General features: G+C 44.8%; 1 pseudogene across 1 annotated transcript; it reads right to left on the bottom strand.

Annotated features, from left to right (window-relative positions):
• Positions 1-1,264: 1,264 nt before the first annotated feature.
• On the bottom strand, positions 1,265-6,838 carry LOC149451788 (uncharacterized; annotated as a pseudogene). The gene is made up of 3 exons (XR_016314982.1): positions 6,603-6,838; positions 6,327-6,462; positions 1,265-3,006 (listed from the first exon to the last, which is right to left on the bottom strand). The product of XR_016314982.1 is annotated as an uncharacterized LOC149451788 (transcript).
• Between the last annotated feature and the right edge of the window lie 2,645 nt (positions 6,839-9,483).

Raw genomic sequence — 9,483 nt, 5'->3', positions numbered from 1 at the left:
TACTCTATGTATATCTATACCCATTGGGACTGTCCTCACTAGACGGATTTTAGTCCTGACATACAACTTGATTAGCTCAACCACAGAGGGTCTTACCAGGGAGTGTCTCCATCTGCATGGGATAGGGGGACTGAAGGGACTTTAGAGGGGTGCAAGGGTAGCTCTTGGTGCCTTGGTCCTGGGGGGGAGGGGAGGTTTGCAGGGTTGCTGGGGGCACGCTGGGGAGGGGAGTGTGGTACATGTTTTGGGGGCATTGGTTGGTAGGGGGCCAGAGGGGATGGATGGGGTACATGCATTGTTTGATTATATGATATATTTTACCTGCTCCTCCCTCCCCCCCCGCTCCAATGCCACATACTCTAGTACTGCCAGGCGGAAGTGCTAACCATTTAGCCACTGTGCTGCCCCACAGGAATTGGATCACCTGCTGGTAGCACTGTTGTTCTAAATGTTGAAGTGTACAGTTCTGGTGTGCGCGTGCCTCCTACCCGGAAATGCAAAATCCTATATATATTCATAATTTTGCACACCCCTGCTGCCCTGTAGCAGTATTTCTGCTATAGGGAGGCAGTAAAGTGGTTAAAAAAGCTATTTCCATAAACAAGGGCCTCATGAATATTTAAGACGTTTCCAAATCTCATGAGATAAACTTGCATTTTACAATGCTGGTAGACTTGCAAATAACCTGCTCTGCAACTCCCCGACTTTCCATATATATATGATGGGACTTGAAGTACTTCAACAGCTGGAGGGCCACAGTTTGGAGACCCCTGCTCTATACCATTAAAGCGGAGCTCCACCCAAAAGGGGAAGTTCCACTTTAAGGCCTCCCACGGGTACCCTAGGCAATCTAAGCGGACGTTCTCCCACCACCCTCCCGCAGTTTTCTGGACCATTCACAAAGCGCAGCACGGCTCATGCATGCACAGTGGGCACCCAGCTGTGAAGCCACAAACTGTCACAGCCAGGTGCCCACAGTTGAGATACCAGCACCAGGGACAGAACACAGATGGAAAGAATGGCTTGGGTGAGCACGTCGCTGGATCCTGGGACAGGTGAGTGTCTGTTTATTAAAAAATGTTGCTACTGACTTAACACAAATATGACTAGAGCACCTCTTTAGTAAACAAATTGATCAGAACTGGCCCAAAGACAGAAACCTGGGGTCCACCAGTCAGAGGATGAGTCATTTATCACTACTTTCTCGACCTGTTCATGTAATCAGATTCCTGTCCATGTACATACAATGTCATCAACTCCAACAGACGTTACAGTATTTTATTGATTAAACGTTTATAAGGTACAAAATCTAGATAAACTCCGTGCACCGGACCTTAATCTTCCAATTTCTCACTTTGTTCCTGATATAGTTGGTATGACAAGAATGGTCTTTCATAAATACATGCTGCTTAGCACTTAAGATACCTTTACCACTCCCTCAAGTTTCCTTACATACTATTGATGTTAGGCTGATTGGTCTGTAGTTTTCTGGTATACATCTCAATATCCCCCAGGGCAGTGCCCAGCTTCCCATGCCCTTTCACAATCTCTTGCCTATTAGACTTAAAAATGGCCTGAACTGATTTTAAAGATTCTGCTCCCATTGATTTCAGTGGGTTTCTGATTAACATGTGAGATCTCTGATGTATATTAAGGACTGATTTCCATGCAAAACATTTCCCACACTCAGGGCAGGAATATGGCTTCTCGCCTGTATGGAATCTCTGATGTAGAACAAGGTGTGATTTCCGTATATACCATTTCATGCACTCAGGGCAAGAATATGGCTTCTCCCCTGTGTGAGATTGCTGATGTATAACAAGGTCTGCTTTCCTTGAATAACATTTCTTGCACTCAGGGCAACAATACGGCTTCTCCCCGTGTGAGATCTCTGATGTATAACAAGGTGTGATTTATCCGAAAAACATTTTCCACACTCAGTGCAACAATACGGCTTCTCCCCTGTGTGAGATCTCTGATGTCTAACAAGGTCTGCTTTTTCTGAAAAGCATTTTCCGCACTCAAGGCAAGAATACAGCTTCTGTCCTGTGTGAAATCTCTTATGTCTAACAAGGTCTGATTTATCTGTAAAACATTTCCCACATTCAGGGCAGGACTGTGTCTTCTCCCCTGTGTGAGATCTCTGGTGTCTAACAAGGGTTCTTTTCTGTGAAAAACATTTTCCACATTCGGGGCAGGAATAGGGCTTCTCCCCCAAGTGCAACCCCTGATGTTTACCAAGGACTGACGTCTTTGTAAAACATTTTCCATATTCAGCGCAGGAATGTAGCTTCTCCCCCATGGGAGATCTCTGATGTCTAATGAGGTCTGTTTTCCCTGAAAAACATTTTGCACATTCAGAGCAGGAATACGGCTTCTCCCCCATGTGAGATCTCTGATGTATAACAAGATTTGATTTCTTTGTAAAACATTTCCCACATTCAGGGCAGGAATACGGCTTCTCCCCCATGTGAGATCTCTGATGTATAACAAGATTTGATTTCTTTGTAAAACATTTCCCACATTCAGGGCAGGAATATGGTTTCTCCCCCCTGTGAGATCTCTGATGTATAACAAGACTTGATTTCCTTGTAAAACATTTCCCACACTCGGGACAGGAGTTTGGCTTCTTGCCCACGTGAGATCTGCAATGTGTGACGAGTTCTGATTTAGAAAGTAAACATTTTCCACACTTAGAACAGGAATGAAGCTTCTCACCCTTGTAAGATCTCTGATGTACAATAAGACATAATTCAGAGATAAAACTTTCCACACATTCAGGACAGGAAAATGTATCTTCCCCTTGAATTCCGGCACCATCCCTCACAGTACGAGGTTGCTCAGAGTCAGAGGGATTCGAGGGTCCATCCATACTGTGAAGTCCACCATCCATAGCTGAGTCCTTTGTCTTTTCTCCTACACAATCTGTTGTGATGTCCTCATCTTCCATCTTACAACTTGAAGATAAAGTGGGATGATCGTTTGAAGGTTCCTTGATTGAGTGTCCTGGAACATAAAAAAACATTGTTATATATAAGAGGGTTTGTTCACTTAAATCAATATTTTATCTGGAGCAGGTAGACTTGAATGAGCAGATGCTCTCTGTAGATGTTCCAATCAGTTGGGACCCTTCCCCCTTCAGTCAAAGGGTCTATGGTCCTCTTCTCAGTCCACTTTTATATTTACAGAGCCTTGAGAGGAGGAACCAATGGTGACTGGGAGGTGCTTGCTCTTCACATAACCACAAGCCTAGGCACTGGTCAAGTGTCCATAGTCCTAAGCTTCTGGTGACACGCAGCACTAAAAGGTGTTTAGAGAAGTATTTTCTGCTGAAAAGATGTGTGAAATATTTGGAGTGTTTTCCTCCTAGATAAAATACATAAATATCTTGTCTTTTCCTATAATATGGGGGTACCCTGGCAAAGCACCATGTCTCCATGTTGATGAGAACAAAGGAAATGGAAAAAAAGGAATCTGGAAGCTACCTTTAACCATTTCAATACCGGGCAATTTTCCCCCTTCCTGCCCAGGCCATTTTTCACGTTTCAGCGCTCTCACACTTTGAATGATAATTGCGCGGTCATACAACATTGTACCCAAACTAAAATTTTATCATTTTCTTCACACAACTAGAGCTTTCTTTTGGTGGTATTTAATCACCACTGGGGTTTTTATTTTTTGCTAAATTAACAAAAAAAGACCAAAAATTTTGAAAAAAAAACAAGTTTGTCTTTGTTTCTGTTATAAAAGTTTACAAATAAATAATTGTTCTTCCTAAATTTAGGCCGAGATGTATTCTGCTACATGTCTTTGGTGAAAATAACCCAAATTAGGATGTATTATTTAGTTTGTAGGAAAGTTATAGAGTTCACAAACTATGGAATAGATCTGAATATTGATCAATCCTGAAGTACTGACAGCCAATCTAATTTCTTGAGGTCCAAGAATGTCAGAATAGTACAGATATCCCACAAATGACCCCTTTTTGCAGAGTAGACAGTCCGACGTACTTCATAAGAGGCATGGCGAGTTTTTTGAAGTAGTATTTTTTTTGTCATAATTTTTCGTAAAATGAAAAAAATGAAAAAAATTATTTTCACTATTTTTTTTACATACTGTCACCAGTGCAGTACAGCGTCATCCTATAACTGGCATGGCGGTGAACAGGGACGCTGACTGGTGACAGTATGAAAAAAAAAAATATTTATATTTTTGTTTATTTTTTTATTATTTTTAATTTTTTATTACATTTTTTTTATTTTTTTAAGATTTTTTTTTCATATTTTACTATGACCAAAGTAGTACAATGTTACCATAGTAACATTGTACTACTTTGGGGAAGTGATCAGTATTTGTCTTTGTTTTTTTTTTACACAATTTGCTTATAGCAAAGAATTACTTTGCTATAAGCAAGCATTTACCTGAATGAAATCGATTCATTCAGGGGTTTTTTTTTTTTTTGTGCTTAGCTGTGATTTGGTCACAGCTAAGCACATGACATGTGCATGTGATTAGCTGTGACCATTCACAGCTAGGCACTAGTATACAATGGATGGCATGAATGAAGGTCACATGGTACCAGCAACGGGAGTCGGTACTCAGATCTGTCATCGGCCGTGTCCGAGGTACACGGCCGGTGACAGATCACGCCGCTGCGCGGCTCTGCAGGAGCGCAAACTGCGCATGTGCGGGAGCACGCCAAATGGCGTGCACCCGGAATGCCGAAGCACTTTTGAAGCCGCCATACGGCCATTGGCCGGGCGGCTAATGGTTAAAGTAAGTAGACCCCAAATATCCATCTTTCATTCATTGTGATTGACGTGGCTATGTATCACTGGACAACTTGATTGACAATAGTTTTAGGTCACAGGATGTGGGTCTGCATATAGATTTATTTAAAATTAGGGGTACTCATTACGGGGGGGGGGGGGTTCTAGGAACTACCTGAATTTTAAAAGGGGGCTTCCAGATTCCAACATGCTTCTCGCCTGCAAACCCTCACAACCAACGGGCCAGGGTTGTGGGGAAGAGGCCCATGTCCTTATCTTCATGTAGACAAGGAGCTTTACCAGAGAGCTCCCCTCGGCAAGATCATGTTGACGTCATGCAGACATGTTTGGTACAACAAGGGTACATATGCTCACTTTCCAGGCTAGCCAGGTTGCATACCCAGATTAGGGTCTGACATGGACGTTTTGGAGTCCCCATGTTTTTTTGTTCCTCCTTAAAGCCAAACCACACCTAACGGTTTAGTAGAAATTGGGGGGACCCCACAACAGTTTGTTTTTGGGGTTACCCTTAAAATTCATACCAGATCCTAAGGACCAAGCAGTAATGACTCTCTGTCCCTATTACTTTCACCCCAGCAGGAATGTTAAAGAAGAATTCCAGGCATGGGATATTATACATAGTTATATAAGTTCAGAGTAAAAACAAGCCAAACCTGGAATCCTTCTTTAGTTTAATTTTATATTAATATTTAGGTATAAATTTGCTCAAAAGAAGGACAAACCTCTGGAAGACACAATCTGTGCTACTGTACGTCAGGACCTGGATCTGAACACAGGGCCACTACTGTGTCTGAATTCTGTGCCAGCAGAGATGTTGGAAAGATCCATATCTGATCTCTTAAGAGAGGCTTGCCTTGCATTGTTTGTCTTGAACCCTTTGCTCCTTCCATTAACTTCCTATTAAACAATGTTCTGTTTCCTAGATTATGGTGCTCTCTCCAGCCAATATCTCACTTTTGTCACTCCTACTGCCATCTTTATTTTCGCTACCAATTATTACCAACCTTTGGCTAGTTCCTTGACTACGCTTCTGTTTGATCTCAACCTGCAACCACTTGTTACCAACCTCTGGCTTGTTTACCAACTACACTTCTACTTCCGACCTGCTATAACTGCTACTGGACCCCACCTTGTCCACCTTCTGGTGGGGCGATATGGAGGACTGTGATCTGGTAATACCATGCCATCCACCATTAGGAGCTCTGGTGAATTCCAGTTAGTACTTAGACCCCACACCTTGGAAGAGCCCATGTCATCTGCCAGGGTGACCTGCTTGTATGCCATCCTGCTGGTTGGTGGGAGCTTCTCTACTGCTATAGCTACTGGACTCTAAGCCTGACCCCTGACCCCGTGCCTAAAACTGCCATCTGACCCCAAAATCTACATAAATCATGAAGGAAAAGAAATAATGTGTAGGACGGGTATCAGTGACTTTTATCAACCTATTATTGGCTGATATCACTCATCTCCCGCCCTACTCTGGACCAATCAGTGTGAAATAACAGAGAAGAGATAACAGAATATATTGTGTCTCACCTGTGCTGATCTCTGTAGGAGTGTCCTCCTCTTTGAATGTCCTCGTCATTCCAGCCTCCTCCATATATTGCTGATCATCCCTCACATACGTCTCTTCTACTTCACCCTCAACTTTCATCTTCATCAGATCTTCACCCTAAACCAACAGAATGGCAGCAATAACATTTGTAATATAGAAGGATTTATGATGTGAGATCACATAGAAAATATCATCTTGTAGAGTCCACACATCGTCTCCACATCAAGACAGTGTCAATCACGTCAGTGTTTAGTCACCTTATCTTCTAGATTCTCAAATCCACTGGCCCAATGATGGTAAAGGATGGTGTGACCTTCCTGTGTGGAATCCCAGGGATACAGAGGATGGGGACATCTCACTGGTGGGTTCCTGGTATTAGGTGGCTCCATCATATGCTTGTGCCCTTCTGAAAACTCCTTCATCACTCCATACTCCTCATCCTCCTCTTTATACTCTTCTTTAACAATCGATATTATCATCCCCGAGGATTCCACTCTGAAACATAACAAACATGCTGTGTATAAATCACAACTACCAATAATTGTCATTCATCTACCTGATGATGGTGAGGGATGGTGTGACCTTCCTGTGTGGAATCCCGGGAATACAGAGGACGGGGACATCTCTCTGGTGGGTTCCCATGACTGGATCCATCTGTAGGAAACACACAAACTGACTGAATCCATTGTTTCTATGTGTTTATCAGATGATGGGGGATCTAGGTGGATCCTCCGTACTGCTCTCTCCTTTACAATAAAGTCTCCTCTTACCCGGTGATGTGAGGGGCGGCTGATTGTCCATCATGACGTCCTTGTAGAGATCCTTGTGTCCTTCTAAATACTCCCACTCCTCCATGGAGAAATAGACAGTGACACCCTGACACCTTATAGTAACCTGACACACACAATGATACAGTCACCATCCAGACACATCCCTTGTCTATTACTGGAGAATGTCCCAGAATTCCCGGCACCGCTCACCTCTCCTGTCAGCATCTCCATCATCTTCTTGGTGACTTCTAGAATCTTCTGCATGTTGTGTCTCTCAGGGTTTAGGGAGTCACATGGAGGCACTGTGATGGTCTTATGATCACCTGACTTCAGAGGAGGAAATCTCTGTATTGAGGAACCAATAGGAATATCATGTTAGACTCCCAGAATCCTCCTCACCTCTCCGGTCAGGTCTGTGTGATGTCATGTGACCTCCCAGAATCCTCCTCACCTCTCCGGTCAGGTCTGTGTTTTATTAATAGAGATGAGAGTGATGTCATGTGACCTCCCAGAATCCTCCTCACCTCTCCGGTCAGGTCTGTGTTTTATTAATAGAGATGAGAGTGATGTCATGTGACCTCCCAGAATCCTCCTCACCTCTCCGGTCAGGTCTGTGTTTTAATAATAGAGATGAGAGTGATGTCATGTGACCTCCCAGAATCCTCCTCACCTCTCCGGTCAGGTCTGTGTCTTATTAATAGAGATAAGTGATGTCATGTGACCTTCCAGAATCCTCCTCACCTCTCCGGTCAGGTCTGTGTCTTATTAATAGAGATAAGTGATGTCATGTGACCTCCCAGAATCCTCCTCACCTCTCCGGTCAGCAGGTAGATGATCTCCAGGGTGAGGTTTAGTATCAGTCATGTGACTCCGGTCCACCTTCATCTTACTAGATGTGGTCATGTGATCTATGCAGGTTTCCCTGTAAACAGAGAATATTCTGGACTGTATTGGTTGTATAATATTAGGATGGGGAAGTAAGGGGTTGAGAAGCAGAGTAGATAGATTCACTCCTGAACACTGTGCGTAATTCCCCTTTAAGGCTTAACAATTCCCCTTTAAGACCCCCACATGGCAATCTGGCCACAACCACCAACTGACACTATCAGGAATCTAGGAGTGACCAGAAAGGTGTGGACTGACACAGGGAAACGCAGGTTTCAGGTATAGTATAATAATACAGTTTATTATTAGCCACCCAGATATATATATATAAACGCACAGTGAACAAACCAATCTTCCACTAATCTTAGTAGGTGCAGGAACACAGGCGTAGTCAGGGCTGGAGAGGTGGAATGGTCAGGCTGGCCAAAGGGTTCTGTAATGACCGTTTGGTGGTACCTCTAGCGGTCCTCAGGGCAGGATTCCTCAGGGCGCGGAGTCTAAGTCCCAGTCTGCTTATTCACCAGGGACCCTGATGGTGGGGATGGACTTGGAGCAGATAGGAACCAGGTCGCGGCCCCTGAGTACACCTGCTAGTGGTAGAGGGATCCGCCAGAGGTATGAGCAGGGACGGCTGGATCCGTGCAGGATGGATGGATGGCAGAGTAGTTAGCGTGGTCAGACGGGCCAAGTCAGCAACGTGCAGGCAGCAAGGTACCAAAGGAGCAGGCAGAGAATGGTCAAGGTCACAAGCCGGGTTCAGTAACTCACGGGCAGCGCGGTACAGGGGATCAGGCAGAAGGATGGTCAGGCAAGCCAGGGGTTCAACAGGAGACGGTCAGCAGAGGTCAGGATCAAGCCGGGTCAGCAACGAAGCAGGAACACAAGATACCAGGTACAGAGGCTCATGGGAAAATATACACCAAGGCCCAGATCACAGGCCTGGCCATGCCTTAAATACACCTTTCTGCAATCAGCCCCAGGTTTGGCTGATTGCACGTGTGAGCTTCTGGCTGCTGAGAGCACCCGCTGGTCAGCTCTGGTACTGCAGCCCACACGGCAGGTGAGTCCCACCACCAGTGCTGAGTCCATTCCTGACAGACACTGTGCGCACAACTCTCCCCTGCAGGTGGGGGGCGATGTGAGTGCATAATTCATTCCTGAACACTGTGCGTAATGCACCCTAGGCTTAACAATTCCCCTTTAAGACCCCCACATGGCAATCTGGCCACAACCACCAACTGACACTGTGCGCACAACTCTCCCCTGCAGGTGGGGGGTGATGTGAGTGCACAATTCACTCCTGAATGCTGTGCGTAATGCACCCTAGGCTTAACAATTCCGCTTTAAGACCCCCACACGCCAATCTGGCCACAACCACCAACGGACACTGTGCACACAACGTGTCACATTATAACTCTCCCCTGCAGGTGGGGGGTGATGTGAGTTCCTGCACCAAAAAAAAAGTCCTGGGTATGATGCAGCA

This window comes from Staurois parvus, unplaced genomic scaffold (genome assembly GCF_062004578.1).
Source record: "Staurois parvus isolate SC_StPar_1 unplaced genomic scaffold, SC_StPar_1.0 ptg000519l, whole genome shotgun sequence".
Classification (NCBI taxonomy): Eukaryota; Metazoa; Chordata; class Amphibia; order Anura; family Ranidae; genus Staurois; species Staurois parvus.
This window is presented reverse-complemented; position numbering and strand designations above follow the sequence as displayed.